Source organism: Rhamphochromis sp. 'chilingali' (assembly GCF_963969265.1).
Source record: "Rhamphochromis sp. 'chilingali' genome assembly, chromosome: 8".
NCBI classification, from domain to species: Eukaryota; Metazoa; Chordata; class Actinopteri; order Cichliformes; family Cichlidae; genus Rhamphochromis; species Rhamphochromis sp. 'chilingali'.
Window position 1 is genome coordinate 2,187,565 of NC_137935.1, and position 20,678 is coordinate 2,208,242.

Below are 20,678 nucleotides of genomic sequence, written 5' to 3' on the forward strand. Positions count from 1 at the left end.
CTCTCTTTTTCTTCTTTTCTTGCATTGATGCTTTGCCCCCATTGTTCTCCGGCCTACACACACACACACACACACACACACACACACACACACACACACACACACACACACACACACACACACACACACACACAAAGATGGAAAACAATGCGTGAAGCGTGAATGGAGCAGCCACCACAGGGAGAGTTGTAAGCTGCTGGCGCACAGAGGAGCGCCGCTGACTATCTCACTCCATCTGCTCCCTTTGTCTCTCACTCATCTCTCTCTCTTTTAATTCAAAGTTTGCACGCGCATCCCTCGCACGAGGGATGGAGAGAAAAATCATTTTCACATTTTCTCAGAAACATTTTTTTTTGGGCAGTCTAAGGAGGTGGAGTCGGGTGAAGTGATGGTGGTGAGGGTGGAGATGATGGGGCTCCTGGACAAGGGGCGCAGAAGGGGTGGTTGCTAGGGGCAACCAAATAACGTTGAGAGGTGAACGGTGCGTGTGTGTGTGTGAGAGAGAGAGAGAGAGAGAGAGAGAGAGAGAAGAACCTGCCAACGTCCCGCTGCTCAACCCCTCGCGCCAATTTCATCTCACACAATTGGCTGAGCGAGAGAGAGAGAGAGCGACGACGCAGGCAGACGCGCGAGCGAGCAACAGAGAGAGAGAGAGAGAGAGAGAGAGAGAGAGAGAGGATGGCTGGTAGGATTTAGCCCCGGCAGCGTCTTTTCCCGTCCAACACAACAAGCGTATTACCTTTCTGTCCACGCGCCTGGAAACGGATTTACGCACACGAAAGGAGGTTTGTTTGCCTCTTTTATTTCTGCATTTCTCCACTCTGACCATCACTCTGCCGAGTGGCACATCTCTGGCGTCTTATTCATGTTTTCCTGCTCACCTCTTAATGAGCGGAGGCTTTTATTTCGGCTGCAGTTGGAGGCTACAGGTCGCAGGAGTGTGTTTAATGGCGATTAGCCGGCGGGTAATTAGCCTTTAACGGTCATATTAACCTGGTAGTAGTAGTGGTGGAGGTGGTGGTGGTGGCGTGCGGGGCAGTGAGGGTGTGCTGATCTGGGGTCCTCGTGCGAGGGCTTGTTTTTGTCGGCGGTGACGGTTGCGGAGGGGGACAATGAGCAGGGGCTGTTGTTTGGCGACGTCGCGCGCGCTAGTGCCCAAAAAGCCTTTGATCCAATTGCGTCTGTTTGCAAAGAGACACGTTTATATATATTTATTTCCATAGATTTTTTTTTCTTTAATTGAGTTGGGGGGGGGTGGGACACAGGATGGTTGCCGTGTTTTTGTGACGTTATGGAGCCTCACAGGAGCTGTGTGTGATAGGTGATGATACTCGCGCGGGGCTTGCGGTTGATACTTTGATGTCACACGGAGCTGTTAATGTCTCTCCGTGCTTCCACGCGGCTCCAAGGGGCGTTTGACGGACGGTTAGGTCGGTCCCTGTGGCTCTGACATGTGTATCTGTCATCACCTACTTGCGCGCGCGCGCGCGCCTGTGTGTGTTTCTGTTTTGAGCGCGTGCAGTCTGGAGAATATCCTACCACAAAAATAAAATCAGTGAATTAGAACAAATAATAATAATTTAAAAAACAACCCGTCGAGGCGCGTGAGGTTGTTTACGCGCCCGGGCAGCAGCGAGCGCAATAAACACAGAATCTCAGTCTGAATGCGCGCGCAGGAAGAAAAGAGACTGGAAAGGGGGCGGGGAGGGGAGAGGGCGCGTGAGGGTCTTTAAGCCATTTTCGATGAAGCGCGTGTTTAAAAAAAAAAAAAAATGGTGCGCACATGGCGACAGACAGAATCACATCACAATCAGAGCCCAGCGTGCACGTGAGAAACGTAAACGAGGTCAGCGCGAGGAAAGCGGGAAAACTCGTGTATGTAGTGTCACTATCGGCTGTTTCCCGTCCTGTTGGCCCTGATGTGTCGAGGCTGGGGGTTAAAAGTGAGAAGTATGCCGCTCTTTTCTTCTTCCAACAATAGACAACGACGTGCTTGTTGGGAATCTGGCGCTTCACTTGTTTTGCTCAGTGATGGATTCTCTGCGAGCCCCCCTCTCTCTGTTGTTGTTGATCGTAAAGCCATGAACCCCTCACTCATTTGCTGCTTATCTTGATTATGATTAAACTACCAGGTGGTGATTAATCGATCATTTAGCGGTTGTTTTGGGGGCCCATGTGCCGTCCATTGTTCCCTGTATAAAGCTTTTCATAAAGACACATTGAACTGTGTCGAGTTGGAGCTGAATGCGAATGTTTGCGCTGATATTTTTCTGTCCTTCTTGCATCGATGTGAAGTGTGTCTGCAGCAGGTGTAGTAAACACTGAAGTCTGCTGACCTTCTGCATCATCATGTTTTATCGCTTTGTTCATATTTCTGCAGTGTTTCAGCTCTGATTTGGATTTTTTTACTACATAACTTACAGAATTATCCTTTAAAACTGCAACATGGTGGTAGGATTTTAAGCGTTTTCCCCTCCTTTGGTGTGTTTGGGAGGAAAGACGAAGGGGCACACGATTTAAAAACATGTCGCCATATTAGAAGCTTTTTTTGCCCCCCAAAATGGAGGGGGGAGGAGGCTCAGAGAGGAGCTCATTAGCAATGCAAATTAGTTTTTTTCCCCCTCTTCATCGGGGGCTCGGGCACCTGCTGTCTCGAGCATGCGCGCGGCTGGCTGGCTGGCTGGCTTCCTCCCCTCGTCGTCCTCCTCGGGCCTCGTGTGCGCGCCTCCCTCCCTCCTTCCCTCTGCCTCCTTCTCATTAGACTTATGTTCCATTTTCCACTGCGCGCACACGCTGCAGGAGCTTTGACGGATAAAGAATAAATAAATAAAATAAGAAGGAGGAGGAGAGCTCGTGCACTCCTCTCTCTCTCATGCAGCTTCTAGCAGAACATGGTGGAAATAAACGGAGGAAAAGAGGGGAAATAAAAATGTGGGAGGACGGTTAGGGTTCAAGTTAAACTAGAAAGGGAAGAAGGACACAGAGCTAGGAGAAAGGAAAAAAGGAAGGAAAAGTGAAGAATGAGAGGTCACCTTATTTTAACTCAAATTTCACATTCACACAGGATAAAATATAGATAGTTGTGGTCTAACGCACATGTAGGGTTGTTTTATCTGCTTGGAAAGTCTGACGTCATACATTTACAGGTCCAAACGCTCCTTCAGGTTCTAAAATCAAACCAACCCTGAGACAGCACTCCAAATCCTTTCAGCTCCCTCTGACTGAAAGATGCTAAAAAAGAAGAAATTAAAGCATACAGCTGTGCTACAACAGTATTTTTATGTGATATAACACTGTTGCCTATTGTTACACCCATTTTTATGTATTTTGGGGTGCCATCAGGTGGTCTGGTGCACTGCTCCTTGCTAAATGGTGCTAGGAGAGCCAAGCGTCTCCTCGTTCAGACGGCTCATGTCTGAAATGACTGATTTGTCACAGCAGCAGATTAAATTTAGAGTTTGGTGTTTAGACTCCAGGCTTGCTGTTTTTTAATGATGGATGTAAACATTGGTGCATGATGAGTAAACGTCTGCCTGGAGGCTACAGGTGGATGCTGGGGTGGTGGAGGGGTTGAAACAAGTCAGAGGAAACTTTCAGTGTGAGTGTTTTTGGAGTTGTGATCAAAGTGAAGTGTGTTGTGACACAGGGCAGTATTTTTTATGTATTTTGTACTAAATTTAGCTTCCATAAGTTTATTAAGTACATTCAGTTTTAGTTTAGTTTTTAATAGATTATTAGAATATATATTGGTATTTATCAGGGAAAAAAATGTAGTAGTTACTTTAGTCTGAATATTAGTCATAAACTGAATTCTCACATAGTTTCTCCTGTTTCTGTTATATTTTTCTTTATATTTCTTATTTAATTTAAATGATACTCTTCTTATGACACATTGTTTAGTTTTATTTTGTTCACCTTTAGTTTAGTTTCAGTTAAATAGATTAATCTTCCTCACACAAATGCGTCAGTATATCCGTCCAACATCTATAGATTTATTGATTTTAGCGCCTGATATTTACCTGATGTTGCCTGGATTTTGTGGCTTTATAATATTTGCACATTACATAAAGAAAGAAGTAGAAGTGGAAAAACTAGAAAACCAAAATAAACATTAAAAATAATCAGAACTCAACAGTCAAAGTCAAAATATCAGCATCCAACCCAAACTCACAGTGTTTACATTTTACAAACAGGTTTAGTTTGCTTTTGCCGATGGGAGGAAACTGTTGTACATACCAGTATGAATAAATCTGCAGAATATTTGTATGTTTGCTGATATGGTTAAAGAATAAAACTGATGTCAGAATCTGACATTTATCACATAAATTTTTCATGAGATAAATGTTTAAAGATCTGAAAAAGCTAAAAGGCTGCAGTTTTTACATAACGATCAAAGGGAGGAAAAATGTCGCCATTAGCTTTGGTTGTTTTAAACATCGATGTCCACTGACATCGGCACAGAATAAAACGGCATTTACTGAAGTCAGAGCCGATGTCAGTTGCGTTACATAAGTTTTTCACCAAATTAATGGCATTTAGTAAATATTTATGATTAAGATTTCTCTGTTTGTCTGCAGGAAAGGGGGATAAATAATAATCACTAATAGAGAGAGAGAGATGTCAGCTATTGGTCCAGTTGTGATGTCACACCCAGTTCTGATTTTTCTTACAAAAATCTGTGTATAACATGTCGAACGTTTAGTTTGACCTTTGACCCTAGGCTGCTCATCGTTGCACAGTCAGTATAACGTTTAAAAACATATTTCAAGTTTTGACTCAGTACCAAGACGATATGGTCACCTTCAGCACACACGCAGTCCCAGCTTGTGTCAGAAAGAAGACTAATTAGCTGATAAGCAAAGGTTAATGGGCTGAATGATGAATGGGAGATAAATGAACGAACGCAGGAGACGAGAAGACGGGACGACGAAGATGAACGATAGACAAAAATGACAAATTATTGTTGGGGTTAAAATGGCGAAAGTAAGAAGAGAAATGGGCAGGAAGCAATGACGAGGAGCAAAAGGATGGCTGATGGCTTATACGCGGAGGAACATGCATAAAGGAAAGGAGAGAGCGATGCAGAGGATGGCACGGCAAATTAAAGAGACAGAAAAAGAAGAAAAGGGTAAGAATGAGGAGAAGAAATGAGGTTAAGAAGGAGAAAGAAGGCACAAAAGGAAACAGGAAGATGTTAACAATGAAAGATGGAGCAGAAGGATATTAGGAGCCAAAGAGACAGTGAGGAAAGGAGTGAAGAAATAAGAGAAGGGTAATAAATGGAAGGAAGGGAGGAATGAGAAGTGGTGAAGGAGGTCTCATTTAGAGGAAGATTAAAGGAGACAAAATAGTTGAGGGTGATAATGATCAATCAGTGAGTGAAATATAAATGACAGAAGTTTTGTGGGAACCCAGGACGCTGTGTTCAGCATCACGTATCGCAGCTAACCGCGAACAATCAGCGAGGAAAATGGATCTATAGATGCCGAACGCGGCGAGCGCAGAGGAGGGGATTGTTTCCTCTGGTCACGCGTGGATCATGTGGTTGTTTTAAATTCAGTGAAATGCACAACATGTGCAAAGTCTTCGCTTTACTGTCATGCAAGACTACGATGGATCCACGAGTTTCTCCGTATACACTCATCTTTACCATTAAAAGGTCACCTGTTTAGCATCGATGGGAAATCATTGGGATACGGCTAAACCCTGATTTCTGATTAGCTTAGTCATGCTCATTTTTTAAACTTCTCACCTTACAGCGTATTCTTTTTCAGTATGTTTGATTTATGTAATGCTCTGCATGTCTGCAGCGATGTATCTGCAGCATCGCTCTGGTAGGTCAGGAACAGAGTTTAGGATGTGAAGTGTCTGACCAGCGCTGCGTTTCTGGGTCGGATGCTGATTGATTGATATATTAGCTTATGCATTGCTCATTTTTTGGTATTAGCATTGTGATTGCGAGCTAGTTGGCACATCACATACTCCCCCTGAAAGTGTGACATGTTGACAGCTTTCGTCAGACATCACCTGTGGCTTAGCAAAGGTGCCAGCTGACACAGTAGCGTTGGATGCAGGGAGACCTGCAAGGTGCACACTGGAAAGCTGTAGTAGTGGTGAGGAAGTTTTGGCTCTAAAAACTGCCTGGTCAGGTGGAGGAAACAGTACTGGGTTAGATTGTAATGTTGTAGGCTGCATATAAGAATTGGACATAAACATTAGAGGACCTGCATTAGCTTCATTTTTCAGTCAAAAAGGTTGCTGTTTGATTCAGATCTGTCCCTTTGATGAAAAATGATGAGTTTGGAATGACCGCCCTGTCACCTTAACTCCCCAGAACGAGAACGGGCTGGTTAGCAACTTAAGGTGAAGACGCAGCTCGACTCACTGTCGTCTGAGCTGCAGATTCCAGCGTGTGCTGCAGATAAGTTAAAGAGTTAAAAACACTGAAGTGAATGGACGTGGATGTGACAGCGCCATTTCTAAAGCACCCCAGTCATAAGGGTTTTATATTGGCACATACTGGATGACACAGACACTCAGGTGTCTGGATTTGGGCTATAAATAAACTGGATTTTCAAAGCTGAAGAATATATGAGTAAGGAAATATTTAACTTAATTTAACTAAAGTCCAAACACGATGTCTTTAAGGAATGCTCTGCTGCATTTTGTTCACATTCCTCTGAGAATTTAACATTTTAAGAAGAGTTAAAATCTTTTGAAGAGATAACATTAGAAAAGGTGCAGAATTAACCAGAAACTCTCAAACTTTCTTTTAATAATCACCCCCTTGTTTCTTTGAATATTTGTAGTTGTTGAGACTGTTCATCCAACAAAACAAGTGATTTGGGGAAGTTTTGAGATGTTCCAGAACAAACTGGGAATAACTAAAAACAACAGCAACCTGCACCTCCGCAGCAGGTTTTGGCTCGTCGAGGTGGCTGTTTGTGTGTTGATGCTGAATGGCTGATATGAAGAGATTATTTGACCAGAAAATAAAATGTGGCGGAAAAAAAGAAAACCTCTGCTGGAAAGACTTAAGAGATAACATCAAATCGGTATTAAGCTACGCAGACAGATAGCGCTGCCATGGATAAAATATTTAGCTGGATTTCCAAATCAGCCTTTCCCCCCCACATTACTCTGAGAGTGTGTGTGTGTGTGTGTGTCTCCCCCCAAATCCTACCCAGCATGCCTGCGGAAAACAGGGTCAGGCCGGAGAAAAAAGAGAACGAGAGCGAGCACATGATGGGCAGATAAAGGCTCGTCTGTGTCAGAGGGAGAAGAGAGCAAGGAGGAGGAGGAGGGCAGGACGATGAAGGGGCCTCTCTGTTGAAGGAGGGAGTTCAGGCTCTATAGAAATCTCCCATGGCGGACAGAAACAAGGCATTTAGTCTGTGAGTCGGCCTCTGGAACGCCATAATAGGCTCTTATAATGATGCCACTATGGACAGGGACGAGAAAACACAGAATGTCCCTTTAAACTGAGCTTTTGGTGAGAAATGCCTGTAGTGTGAAGGAGGTGGATGAGCTGTTGGAGGGCCTGCAGTAACATGGACTCTCTGTTAAAGTCGACTTATCCTACTTTTCCTTACTTCATGGGCAAAGTTTTGAATACTGAGGTCAGAGTATGTACACGTAATCCCTGAAACCGAAGGTCAGACTTCTCTCTGCTCCCAGTGCTCAGTGTTTTACTCTTAGATGTCACAGACAGCAGATTTCCTCAATATGGTCATTCACGCAGAGAAGCCACGCCCACCTGCAGTATAGACTTGCTTACGAGGGGCAGCCAATGAAAGGAAAATATGACAGATTTTTCTCCCAGGATTCAAAGTTTAAAAAAATATGTGAGTTATTAATTATGGGTGCCTAATGAATGGGTTTTAAGAATGCATGGTGAGTAAAAAGTGGATTGAAAGAAATTGATTAAAATCCCCAAAGAGGATACAGTCTGAGGAAAAACATAAATCTACCCAGATTAAATTTATCTGTAAGTGTATCAAAGATTAATTTCATGAGTTGTGCTGAAATAACACTGAGCAAAGAAAAGAAAATCTTCCACTGTGACTATTAAATCATTAAATAGACCGAATATGCTTTTCTCTGTGATTTTTGTGAGGCACAGCCAATCAGAAGACAATCGGCTTAAAGGAGGAGGAGCTAAAACAGCTTGTTTTAAATAGAATGAACTGAGTTCCCTCAGAACTGAGAAGGATTATTTTGAGTTGTGAATCATGCAAAGCTACTCTATTAGGACTTCCAAGCATTGTTTGGGGAATTTGGTTAATGCTCACACGTGAGTTCTCGTATATTCACTTAATGAGCAACTGGTCTCTTTGGAAGAGAACTTAATTGGAAGTTAATAAGTGTTAACTGGAAATGTTATAGGTTTGCAAAAATTACATATTAAGTTTGAGCTGAGCAAGGGTCACATGTCAGATGATTTTCGGATACATTTTGGATCAATTGTGTTTGTTAGACTTGATTTTGATTAAACCAGCAGAAACTGCTGGTTCTGCTGCAAATCCATTTAAACAAGTTTTTATGTCAACACTGAAGATGTGTGAGGGAAGTCCTTCACAGGCAAACCCGTGTGAGGACACTGCGGTCTCTGCTGCTCCTGCAGATGGATCTAACATGCTTAAAGCATGTGCCGTGTCATTTGAAACTTTATGGCTCAGCGAAATCGTCCTGTCTCTTGACCCTCTGCACTCTGTGGTCAGAGATGAAGGTTAGTGTCAGAGCCAGACACCTGCCTGGAGTTGAACTGTTTTACCTTCGGCAGACAGGGTGAAGGTGACGGTGGTCCCGCGGCCCCACCGTGCATCAGGGTAGCATTTTAGATCAGAGAGCTTGTTTCATGGTTTTAATTTTAACGGCAATAAGATCTGCGCTCAGTGGCTGTAAGGCCGGTGGTGGGGTATAAGAATAAGTGTGTCCTTTCTACTTCAGGTTCACCGGAGGCTTTAAAAAAGATGGTGGTCTGGGTTAAAACAAACCCCGTGTCACAAACCAAATCGTCCATCTGTATACGTGTGGTTACACATGTGCAAAACAGCACTAGTGTAGCTTTTTAAGAGCCAGTGTGCTTCATAGACGTTTCAGTTCAGTTTTATTTACATAGCACCAAATCACAGCAGCAGTCACCTCACGGTGCTTTACACTGTAAGGTAAAGAACCTGCGATAATGCAGAGAAAGCCCCAACAATAAAAAAGGGGCTTCCATTGAGCAAGGCGACAGCGGGACAGAAAAACTCCCTTTTAACGGGATACACCTCTGACTGAACCAGGCTCAGGGACTCATCTGCTGCGGGACAAAGGACACTAAACATATTCTCTCATATCTTCATTTTCTTTGGTAAAACGTTGGCTCTGCTGTGCAAAACTGGCCCTGCCTTCCTGGATTTGATTATTTCTCACTGAGAGGCGTTGCTATCAAATCCAACAACCTTGAGTTTCAGGGCAAACTGTTTAACATGTCAGCATTCGGGGGATATTTACCCTCTTTTGTGGGCTCTTTTAAACTGAAGGATGAATCAGGAGGACAGCGGTGTCTTGTCTTTCTCTGCTCTTGTAGTGGTTGAATGGGTTGCTGTGTTGTTATTGCATTTCTGCAGATGTCACGGCCCTGTGGAGACTTAACACTGTACGTGTGATCTGTTTTTAATCCACAGTAGTAATGTGTTTTCCCCCCTCTCTCTCTTTATCTGCCTTGTAGCTACTCTCCTTTTTGCAGCTCTTTGGCAGATTGAGCTGAATTGAAGGGTTTTTGATTCAGCATTGTGCCCTCATTACCATGCAGACCTATATTTTCAAAATACAATTCCCTAATTATCCGTGCTGTCGTAGTTCTGCATCAGGAGCAGGAGGGGTGCTCTGAAAAGGCTTTCATGTGCAGCGCAGTGAGGGTCCCGTTATTCTCAACTCCTTCATCAAAAAAGAAAGAAAGATTTGTGTGTGCTGGTTCAGATGAGAGCGTTTGTTCCTGGTTATTCAGGGAAAGAAAGGGCAGGAAGTCTTGCATTTTTGGGAGGATTGTTGAAGAACTGCAGCTGTTTGGGTTTTTTTAAAGGACCACCTATGAAAGTACAAATGAACAAGGGCCCAGCCAGTGGTGCATTACATGGATGGATGGCACTAAAAATTGATATTTAGGTTCAAACGGTTAACTCATTGGCCAAGCTTCTTCTTCTGTAAATGCAACACCCTGAGAACTTTCTCATTTTCCTGACACAGGTGGATGCAAGGCTAGAAGATGAGCAGCCAACTGTCCTGCATGGTGGTGTGACCCTTTAAAGTTTACCCAGAATGCATTTTTTGAGGTGAAAACAGATTGAATTGGGTGACAATGCTTGTTTCTATTCCTTTGCAGACATTAGGGGCCAGATTTACTAAACGGGGCAAAGTATCACAAAAAGCCCAAATAGTTGTGATTTTATGGGGGATTTAAAGAAATTGTGCCGTTGTCTAAATCCAGGTACTGTTAGTTCACTTCAAAATCAACAAATAAGTATTTAAATCAGTCTGCACACTGGATTTAAATATTCTTCCCCTGATATTTCGCAGCTTGAGAAAGGAAGTCCCAGAAACACACATCCAATAGGGTCAGCTGCAGAAAGCTCTGAATTCTCAGCTCTTACAGTCTTGTAGCTGCGCTGTCTTTGTAAATACAAACTTCTGCTTTTTGTCCTGGCACAGTACGCTAGGAAATCCTAAACATTGTTCTTGTTTAACTGCGTTGTATAGCACTAAATTTTGAAAGACCAAAACCAACAGTGTGCTCCTCTGGTATTCACAGGAGAAAGCCCTGCAGGTTTTCCTGTTGCTTTTCATTCTTGCTGTTGAATTTACAGACAGGACGTCACCACACATATCCTTACAGTCAAATATTCAAAAACAAAGGGGAGATAAAGACATAAATGGAGGCAACTCTCAGACAGCAGCAGAGAGACTGTGTGGTCCCATGGGCTGAATCCAGTTTAAATTGGCTGCTTTCCTCGCTCAGGATTAGACCTGGGCTTAATACCTTTACACTAAAAGGCCTTTCCGTTCTCTCCGAGGGCAATCTGCTGCAGGAACACACCCGGCTTTTAATCCACAACAACAACAACAAGTGCGTGGCTGAAGCTGGCGGAGGCGAATCGCACCACGACGAGCTCAAAGTCTAGTTTAAAAAATAACAGAAATCTGGGAAATTATTAGACAGAGTAAATCGGTTCTTATGCAAACGAGGAAGCGGTTTCTGTTTCTGGCAGCCATCTTTGTTTTGGTCAAGGAAGGTGCAGCTTATGGGGAGCTTTCAAGTTCTTTAACAACAACCGGACACGGGAGACTGGTGCCAATTAGATAAGTTCATTGACACAGATTGAATCAAGAACTGGTCTAAAAGCAGATTATTTCTTCTTCTATGGTTCTTTAATGTGAAGGTGCTGTTTTCCTCGCTGGTAACCGGAGTATCTTTGGATTTTGGTTGGATAAAATGGAGAATCTGAAGACTCCAGTTTGTTTTTATTTGACTTTATGATTGTGTCATGCAAAAACACCACCATGTCCAACTGTAAACCCCCCAAGACACAATCAAGAAGAAACTGCAGCCATGCTATGAATATTACAGAGTACTCACACAACCTGCATGTTTGTAAATCTGATGATTTTATGGGTAAGAGGAAGGATTCCTGTTACAGACCATTATCTTATTAACAGCTTGCCGTAACGTCATGTTCATGGCTGAAGTTTTACTTGATCCAAGTACGTTTGTTATGTTGTTAAAAAATATTTCAACAAGTTCTCTTAAAACAAGTCAATAACTTTATCCTAATTATGTTTCATTTTAAATTATTAACACACTGTAGCAGAGCAGTAATGTTGCTGCGATTCACGCTCAGCTCCCAGGCGACCTGTGAATCCTCCAAAAAAATAAAGACTTGCTGTTTTTAAATGTTCATATTCATACAGTCGTGGGCAGCAGCCTGCAGTTAATTGCATTAGTGACTAGTGACGTGAACTAGCCTTCGAAACATTTCAGAATCTGTACGAAGCAAGCGAGCTCTGCTGAGCTTAAGTCCGAGTACTGGAGGAAGCAGTGCAGTAAAGCTGCAGCAGTGCAAACTGAAATATGACTGAATTTTTATGTTTTCATTTGATAACTCAGAAAATGCATATTTACACTTTTCTGTTTGGTCCTAATTGGCTGTTAAGCCTGTTTGAACATGGGTTGGAAGATGTGTTTGTCTCTTTCTTGTCCGTTTATCGCAGAGAATATTGAAGCTGCATTTCACGTTGAGCTTGATCTTCTCCATCTTCAGGCTGTCGTCCGAATCGCAGCAACTGAGCTGGTTTTTTGCTGTCATAATTTTAGTGGTTATGATGTCTGTGAAGCGGGCAGCACTCAGTTATTTTGCAGGTGAGCAAAATGATGTGACGTCCTGCTGTTATGTGAGCGTGCTCAGAGCCTGAGGCCCGGGTTAGCAAAGGAAGCCGATGCTCATGTTTGGGGTGCCGTCATCTCTGACTGGGTTTTAGATTTCAGCAGCAAACCAGTGTTTGAAATTATTACTGAATATATTACCAAAATTATTCAGACTAATTATCATAAACAAATAGTTTCAAATGTATTAAATTAACCAGTAATGCTAATCCAACCAAAGCACCTTCAGACAGCAGAGGCAGGGTTCACTTTCTGTTCAGACTCACAGGAAACACCTCTGAGGAGCCTCCTTACCTGTCCTTAAACCCTCCCACTGTGAAATCAGCTCCTGGCTTTACAATCAATCAAAATGTGCTGCTTTGCGTTTTGCTTTGATCTGATTGGCTCACAGTCTCACAGTATGGTGGCCAGCAGGGACAAACTTTACAACCAGCAAGGAACAAAGAAGTAATTAGTCTCAATCAAGTAATCAAGGCGATCAGAGCAGCTGATTGAATTTAAATTCTTCTGTCATGTGTTGGGACGCTGTGTGGGATTTTTGGGCTCTGATTAATCCACCAAATGCTCTGATGTTACCTGCCGGCACACGAAACGAGGCAAAATGAACTCCTGAGGTAAAGTCCATGTTTTTGTTCAAATAATCCATTCGAGATTTTGGTTTCAGTTTCCCTGGTTCTGTTGAAATATGGCTCAAGTGTTTGGGTGCAACAGTAAGCTGCGTATTTGTGAAGTGTGATACGTTTGCTGCTCTGAAGCCAGAAATGAAATGACCACATGTGTGCCGGAGCCGGTTTTATACACACTGAAGACGGCCGCTGGTTTAAGCCCAGGTAGCTTCGCTCTGTGGTAGCTTTCAGTCGTTGTGGACTACTTCTATATTTTCTCTCTTGTTTAACAAGTGGACAAAACAACACTTTTATTCTGTTTAATATAATAACAATGAAAAAGAGTTTTCAGTTCTTTATCTGTGGTGAAAACACAGAACAGTTTCTTTCTTCCACGTGATCCCAGCATCTTCCTCCGTCACACCAACCCTCAGCACGTCCTTCATCACTACATCCATCAGTCTTCTCTGAGGTCTTCCTCTTCCCTCCTGGCTAGCTGGAGTCCAGTATATCCTCTCTCCCTCCTCCGCACATATCCAAGCCATCTCAGCCTCTCCGACTTTGAGCCGTCCCTGTGATGGACTCATTTCTGATCCCGTCCATCGTGGTCATTCCTAATAAAAATCTGGACATCTTCAGCGCTGCCTCCTGTCTTTCTGTCAGCGCCGCCATCTCCAAACCTTCCCTTTCCTTTTCTCGCTGCCAGTCACAAATCACCCGCTCCACCCTGCCTGCATGCTCTTCTTATCTGAATTTAAAAATTCAGTTTTCCATTATTTAATATTTTATCTACAATGAAAACAGAGGAAACTGTCTGGTGTTTGATGGATGCGTGGTTAAAAACGTACACCTTTTTATTTAATGGAATACTAATACCATTAAATCCCACCTTATCCTTGGGTTTTTAATGGTATGCGTGGAGTGAAAATACAAACCTATACATGCCTGTGACGATACGAGGTTTTTGCATGAGGGACAAATCCACAGCCTTTAATTTTGACTTTACATGTTCCCTCTGTAATCTGTCATCCTCAGGCTGTTGATTCAGCAGGCGCCGGAATCTGTTGTCAAATGAGGTTGAATTGGTTTTGTCTGTACAGCGTTCAGCATATTAAAGACAGAGTTTTCTGTTATGTTATCAAGGTTAGTTCCTGATTTTTGCCACTTTCAATGCATCACGCTGTGTAAAGGCTGCTGTCCTGGGAAACCTGATCATCTCTCTGTTGTCGTCGTCCAGCTGTTTGTCTGAAGGCAGTTAAATTGTGAATGCTTTTGCCTTCGTCTCAGCTGCTCGGCCTCCGTCTCAAAGGTCACAGGTTCAATTCCCTCGGCAGCTACTGTGTCCTGGAGGAAGATTTTGGCTCGTTATCGCTGTACTTCTGTCAGCTCTGTAAAGTGGACCTTTTCCTGCAGGCCTGGTTTCATTTAATGGTTTTTATTACAAAGCGCTGCAGACTGCTGGAGTTCAGGGCTCGATATTTCATGAGTGTAACCTCACATCACCTGGAATGTCACCTGATAACTTAGACAGTGGATTTTACTAATATGGTCATCTGAGACCCAGAAGCCCCGCCCACCTGTTTTCAGACTGGACAGCCAATCAGAAGAAAGCTAGCTTTCACTAAGGGCATGTTTTATAAGAAGCCTCTGCTTTTTTTTTTATCAGAAAGTTTATTTTTCTACCCCAACACATCCACTGGACAGTAACGAGTCTGCACCACGTGATTCTGAAATGTTTTCCAATGAAGTCACTCTGCTGGCGTCAAACTGAGTAAGCAGAGGTTTTTACTTCTAAGTGTGTGCTAACGTCGCGCTGTCAGACTGGGCTTTTGTCACTTTGGACTGAATAGTGTGGTGTTTGTGAGCAGCAGGAATTGTGGCCTTCAGCTGTTGGAGATGTTTGTGTGTTGGACATTTTGCTTCACATGCAGCTTAAACCAAATTAGAGTAATTTAATTTGCTGTAAAACCAGAAATAAAATGAGGTCGGGGTAAAATCTACTCAATTACTAACGGAATTATGTAAATTAGCAGTGTGACGGGTAAAATGGTGGCACATCTTATTTTTGCTGTTGTTGTGCTTCCCTTTAACAACAACTAACCTCCACAAAAGCTTCCAGGTAAAGCGGCGACTGCTGAGTCAGTTATTGGACAGGAACCTGTGTTTCCATGTCATCTGTGACTTACTAAATAGATTACCCACAAATCCTCTCTGATCAGGCGTTGAGCTGTGGACCATCTTTGTCACCGATAACTAAACAATAACCAGACAAATAAGAGCGCGAGCGACGAGCACCTGTATAAATATATTTAAAAATCAAAGTTAGGTTGTAAAGTCTTCAATGATCAGCATGTTATTTGTTGAGATTATACTTTAGAGATTTCCAACATAATGTCCCAGGGACAGAAAATGAATGAATAAAACATTACTTTATGTTAGGGCTGCAGCCTTCAACTATTACAGTAATTCAGTATTATTTATTCTATCAATGAATGAGAAAGCAATAATAACTATTAAAAAGAGAAACACAAGCCTTTTAACATCAATTAAATAGTTTAACTGCACATAATAGATGTTAAAAGCAACTAAACCTTTTGTTGTTACTTAATATTTTTGAAAGGGAACATTTTCATAAATGCAAAAATAATGACAAATGCAGTAAAATGGAGAGCTTTCTTACTAATGCAGGAAACCATGATGTAGCTCATCAATGGGCTGTGTGTGTGTGTGTGTGTGTGTGTGTGTGTGTGTGTGTGTGTGTGTGTGTGTGTGTGTCATGAATATTTTATATTAATCTAAAAATTGCAAATAATGTTACTAAAGCCTTGAAATGAATCCAGTGCCCCCCTTTAGATGCTCCCCTGATTATTGGAGGTATGACAGCGATGGAAAGTGGGACGGCTGCTGATTTAAACACGTAACAGTTCATCTACATACATGCACTTATATTCTACTGTAGGTTTACTGTAGAGTTTTCACTGTGTAAAACAAACAGTAACGTGTACACAGACTCAGCCTCGACATTAAACTAGTTACAAGGTGACAACTGAGTCGTTTGCATCAAGTTTTTAAAAAAAAAATTTTTTTAAATAGCTGAGTAATTCAAGTCACACGACGAGTCATTGGAGCCTTTTTTATATACTCAGCTTTATGTATAACATTACAACATACTGTAGATTTATGTCGCCTGTTTAATCTGTGACACAGCTTTATAATAAATGTGAAGGCTACACCGCGCCCTCTTTAGAGTCCCTGCTGCATGCTGCTGTCTTCTAGAAAAAGAGAGGAAGGACATCTGTATTCTTACGTTTACAAAAAATAAGATCAACTTAAACTAAACCAGCAGTTTATCTGAATAAGCAGAAGTTTAGTTTCAAGTTTTACTTCAGGTTTGCCGTCTCTATAAAAGAAAGCAGTGCTGAATGTGAAGCGGCTCCACCAGAAGCTTCATCTGCACTGCTGCTGTGTTTTCAACCTTTCTGTTGAGCAAAACAAAGACTGCTTGAATCTTAGGATACGTCCTGGTCACACATGTGCCCCTCAATACATGTAACGGTCCATCTGGTTCAAATGTGAGCGACATGCTGTACGGCCCTGAATCATCAGCATCGGCTTCCTGCTGTGTTTTCTGCTTCACTAAGAACAGTCTCTTTATTTCATTAACCTCAGGCATTTCCTTTAACGTGACAGCAGGAAAAATCTACTTGTTAACAATGAAACTCTACTTAAACTTAACGTTGAATTTTAATTTTATATAGTGCCAAATTAGGACAACAGTCACCTTATATTGTAGTGAAAGGTACAGACTAGGTTATGCTGACAAATCAAATCATAATCAGCAATCAAACGACTAAACATTTGGCGACAGTGGGAAGGAAAAAACTCCCTTTTAACAGGAAGCAACCTTTGGCAGAACCAGGCACAGTGGGCGGAGCCATCTCCTGCAACAGGGTGGGTGTGGACTGAGATTGCTATGCCTACTTAGGCGTTGCAGGTTGGAAAATGTCTTGAAAGTAAAAGCTGGTTTAGTCTTTGTGGGCAGTATTTGTGTTGTTGATCATGTTCATACAGATCAGCACAGAATCGGAGTGAATAGCAGCTGCAGTGAACCATACTTTTGTCGTTACTGGAAGTAAAAGTATCCACGAGCGCTTCAGTTCCTCAGAAGGTTTAAATGTGGAGCTTGACAGTGAGTGTGAAACCTGCGAAGGGTTAGGTGAGGAAGCTGAGTGCTGTATTTGTGTGTGGATGCAGCACTGAGTGTTTTTATGTGTCCATGTTGGTATCAGGAAGGTGTGAAGAGGAGGGCTATTATCGCAGTGTGAAGTGGAAAACTGTGATTGGCCATTCTGACGCTTCCCCATTGACCCCCATTATAGCTGCATTAACGGGCGTCCTGCAGGATTAGATTGCCATCACAGAGAGTGAAAACACATGCAGCTGGAAATGCACCCGAGAGACGCCGAAGGCCCTCGCATGATGACAAAGTTATCTGCGCCAGCGACGGTTTACCTCCAGAACTTTCAAACTTTCTAATATGAACAGAGTAAATCTCTGCAGACAGGTGAGAAGGGAGACGATGGTGTTCACTGTAGGGCTGCCACAAACGATTATTTTGATAGTCGACTAGTCACCGATTATTTTTGCGATTAGTCGACTAATCAGATCATCATCCATTGGACGTACAGCGTACAGCTTATTGCACCAGCAGCATCTGGTCTTATATAACTATCATTAGCTTACAGCTTTAAGTGTTTAAGGTCTGTGCTAACTAAAAATAAAGACAAGATGATAGTTTATTAAACTTCACCGAAACAATCTGCAAATTTCATTAAAGTTTAATAAACTCCTTGCTATCTAAAATATAACAGGACACCGGAGTATATTCTCCAGCATCTCACACTTCTGATAATCAGCTGTCTGCTTGACGTTTATTCAGCTGTGTAAAACCTATAACTTTAATCTCAGCCAAACCGATTTACTCAGGAACAAATAAAACACTGAAAAAAGCCAAACAATAACAGTTTTAAGTTATCTAAGTGACTCATATATCATGTTTAACCTGAGTAGCGAAAGACGGCGGTGGGTTTGAAAACGATTAGTCGGGAGTCCGGTGTTCTCACGGCTCTAGTGACCTAGCCCCCGGCTCGCTATTGAGCTGGTGGGTAACAGACGTCTCCGAAAACGTCGGAGCGCTTTTGAAAATATGCGGTGTCTTGATAAACTGAGCAGATATTTGAGGTTTACACAGCTACATTCTCGCCTGAAAATATGTTAAACGTTTATTTTGTGACCCAGAAAGAAAAATAAGAGTAATATTAAAACTAACTAGCTGCCGCCAATGTTGGAAACTGCGCTGGGCCGCGCTATGAATTCTGGGACACAGCTTCTTCTTCTTCGGGGTTTAACGGCAGCTGGCATCCTTGTACATGCAGTGCTGCCATCTTCTGTTTCAGTCCGTTATTACACTCTTAAATCCTGCTACTTATTCCTGCGTCTTTTGTGATCTTACAAAGCTTCAAACGACGCGTCGACTATTAAATCAGTCGTCGACGATTTTGATAGTTGATGTAATCGTGACTAGTCGACAAATCGTGGCAGCCCTAATTCACTGGTACATAAATATTAGATTTCTGCTTCAGTTGGCGTAGATGATGGATTAAATGTTCCCTTTCTGTCAGGTAATCTACAAAATGTACATACTGAACATTGACAGAGCCACTGATTAGTAAAGTCCAACCTCTGACTCCTTAACTGAGCATTTTCACAGCCGCCATGTTTGTTTTGTGGTAATCTAAACCAAAATGTGTAAAATGAGGATCATGTTGTTTTAAATAAGACTTGAAACCATAAACCAGGCTTTACATAAACCTTTGGATTATTCATTGATTGGTTAGCGTGAGCGTCTTACTGCTTTCAGTTCGAGTCACATGGTTTTCTCCTTTCCTGCTCTCAGTCTCACTGCGAGCACACCTCCGTGCACAAAGAGTGGAGCAGATTTTAATCACAGTGCAAGAAAAGCTGTTAGCATGTTAGTGTGAAATGCTTTCTAACTGCTGATGCTTTGCTGTTAGCTTCCGTCATGCACTGTTAGCTCTCCTCTCACCTACAGCATAATCATATAAAGCTACAGAGGCAAAATTGATTCCACTTTTGTGTGGACACGTGTTTAAATGTTGCGTCCGGCTATCTTACCTTAACTGTGCATCGAGTTGGCTCTGAAATAATAAAGATGTTTGTTGCAAGTTGCCAAAGACTGATGGAAAATAAATCAAGTAAATTGCTAGTGAACACTACGCAGCTTTCAGATGTATTCATTAAAATGTTTTCTCATTACGTTGATAAAAATGAATTCATTACATCCTCCCAAACTGTATTTGCTGTTCCAAATTGGTAGTTCATGAATTAGAAATATGCTTCAGCTCGCAGCAGTGTTGCTGTGTTTACAGTTACGATACAAAGAGGTTTCGAGTCTTATGCGTCTCACTCAGTCAGTGTTGTGCTTTGACTCCACATATTACACACGTCCTAAGCTCTGACTGTGCAGCTGTGCTTTTGCTTTCCATTGGAATTGAAGTGCAGTTGTGTGCTTTCGATCTTTTGCATGAAGTTAAACTTTGACTCCCGGCCGTACGGTGCTCACAGACAGACTGCATCATAGTGAGTCTGTACCAGCCCGGCACAGAAGGTGACTCATCCCAGCTGCTTCGTGTGCCTAAAATGTATTATTATCGACAACGCTCAACTTAACTCACAGCTGCACAAACGCAACACATCTTGTTGGTCCTTTGAGTCTTCACTTGACCTTGACAAACTACACCACATCCACTCCCTTCGTTTAAACCTTTCCAAGATGCCGGCGTCACGATAGCGGTCGTTGCTCATGTTAAACGAAGATGGTCGTCTTCTCGTACCAGTCAGGAGCAGTGTAATCAAAAGAGATTTTATTTTTTCATATTTCCCCAAGACCTCAGAGCAGAACGAGGCAATGACGGCAGATATGATATTTATAAAGTCAGGAACAATATTTTAAAAAGGGAGGCTAGGGTGAGGTGGGCTGCACAGCTGGTTGCAGATGTGACTGTAGGTTAAATTAACATAAATAGATCCCAACTGTAGCAGGTCTGAACCAACACTGGTCGATTCCATTCTCTTTACTTCATTAGACCAAATTTTAATTATTTCTTCAAATACTTTCAGGAGACTCGAGCTTCAGGACTTTTCTCAGTTTCCAGAACTTGTGGTGTTGAGTTTTTACGCAGTAGTGTGGTGGTGGATTGCCAAGCGGCTTGCAGAAGCAAATGTAGGTGGTCTTAAACATCTTGGCTCAGTGTCCTTTATGATATTTGCCATTGATATGTCTAGAAGGAAGTCTGCTAAACCACCAGATGATGTGGGCTGAAACCAGATGAGCTGATCTGCCGAGCTTGACTTCATGACCTACCTGAGTGAAGGTTATGCTTGATTGAATCAATTAGATTTTAAATGTTGCTGAAATGTGTGGCTGACTCCTACTTCCTGTGGCAAACATTGAGGACATCAGCATTTAAATGTATCATTTGACTAGTTATGGGGACATGTGCTCTGTTACAATAAATAAAAATGGTGAATTTGGGTCTAACAATCAGAAAGATGAATATAAAGCTGAT

At 42.4% G+C, this 20,678-nt stretch overlaps 1 protein-coding gene across 1 annotated transcript in view; it reads left to right on the forward strand.

Moving 5' to 3' along the window:
- Positions 1 to 602: 602 nt before the first annotated feature.
- The window catches only part of LOC308400721 (uncharacterized protein), a 34,430-nt gene continuing 14,354 nt past the window's right edge, over positions 603 to 20,678 (forward strand). Inside the window, exon 1 of the mRNA XM_080888629.1 lies at positions 603 to 785. The gene's annotated coding sequence lies outside the window, so the exon portion shown is untranslated. The remainder of the gene's footprint in view (positions 786 to 20,678) is intronic.